The 1,547-nt window shown below is 29.7% G+C and overlaps 1 non-coding gene across 1 annotated transcript; it reads left to right on the top strand.

Moving 5' to 3' along the window:
• The first annotated feature begins 660 nt into the window (after positions 1-660).
• LOC115978480 lies at positions 661-741 on the top strand. Its single transcript, XR_004088756.1, has one exon. It is a non-coding gene; the product is annotated as a small nucleolar RNA snoR118 (small nucleolar RNA).
• Positions 742-1,547: the final 806 nt, after the last annotated feature.

Below are 1,547 nucleotides of genomic sequence, written 5' to 3'. Positions count from 1 at the left end.
CTCACAAACCCATCACAAACTGCGTGGCTCCAATCCCATCTTCAACTCGGTATGCATTTTTTTTTCTTTATTTTCATTTACATGCATTTTATAAGCAGCCAAACAGAGACTGTCCAAATGGCTATGGTTATCTTTATTTGTTTGTAAATAAGAATTCACTTGAAGGATCAAGAAAATTCATTAGCAAATTGTGTTTGGCACTTTCTTCAGCGAAATGTGTGTTGAAATTTTTTTAATCTTTAAGTTGTACTAACTGCTTTCTTCTTTTTTTTCATTTTACAGGAAATGCCTTTCTGATGGGAACCTTTTGTAAGTCAAATTAATGCTTAATACTTTACAAATTTTGTTGAGTAATTAAAGGATTTAGGAATGGACATGGTGACATAATTGAATTGTTTTTGGAGTTTATCTCTCTGTGCACTTTGTTGATATTATTAGTATTGTTGGCTATATGGGTTTGGTGAATAGGAGACCCATCAATTGACTTTTCTTTGCATATAGTCTGTAAAGGCTTTTGATGAATGCCCATTGCCTTAAAAAAAAAAACAACCGTGGATGATCATTCAAAGCTATGAAGATCTGAGGGCTTTTTTTCTTTTTTTTTTTCTTTTTTTTTTTTCATGTACATGCATTTCTTATATCTGGTTTTTTGTTTTTGTTGTGAATGATGATAAATGCACTAAGGTTTGAGCAGTTTTTATTTATTGATGGAAATGCAGACTAGAAAGTTGTTTCTGATACTCCATAATTTTTTTTTTATTATATGTATTGTTGGGTAAAATTTTAGTGCTTTGAAAATACCCACATGTGCCCAAGTAATTTATCTCTATCTGTATTTGTCCAATGATAAAAAAAAACTCAATTGATTTTCTTCATCAGCCTTTACTATGTTTTCTCTGTTGTCATCATTATTATTATGAGATATGGCTATAGCTATGACTACAAGATATGTGGGATTTATCTATGTAGAGCCCTTATCCTGTTTTATTAGAAATCTAATGTTTGAATTCTTGAACTGCTAGATGGTGATTAGAAGTACACTATTTGACTCAATCAATTCTAAGTTATAAGTTTGTAAAATTTTTTTTACTCCCTTGTTCTTTAATTCCTTTTGGTTGTAAGTGGTGATTTTGCTTACTAGTCATGTTCCAATTAGTTTTATTTTTTTATTTTTTCAAATGGTGAAATTATTTCATACTTGCTTAAAAGAAGAAAACAAAAATGTTGATGGGAGTAGGACATATGGTTTGCATATTTCATTAAGTACAAGCTTCAATGGTGTATCATTGTTTTTTTAAATTTGTGCCGCTTAATGTTTATGTGTATATTACGATTGCTTGCAAGACTTAGTTTATTACTTCATGTATTTGTACTGCGTTGACAATTTATGTTTTGCTAGAACAAAAAGGGTGAAGCTTTATGATATATTTAATAATTCTAGCTTCATAACCAAGTGTCAATTAAGCCATAATTGGACTGTGTTTTTTTATTTATGTATTGTAGACGAAATTTAATGGTTTTTGGTTGAATGTGATGAAAAAGTTAGT

Source organism: Quercus lobata, chromosome 2, assembly GCF_001633185.2.
Source record: "Quercus lobata isolate SW786 chromosome 2, ValleyOak3.0 Primary Assembly, whole genome shotgun sequence".
NCBI classification, from domain to species: domain Eukaryota; kingdom Viridiplantae; phylum Streptophyta; class Magnoliopsida; order Fagales; family Fagaceae; genus Quercus; species Quercus lobata.
Note: the sequence above shows the minus strand (reverse complement) of the source record. Positions and strands in the feature narration are given on the sequence as shown.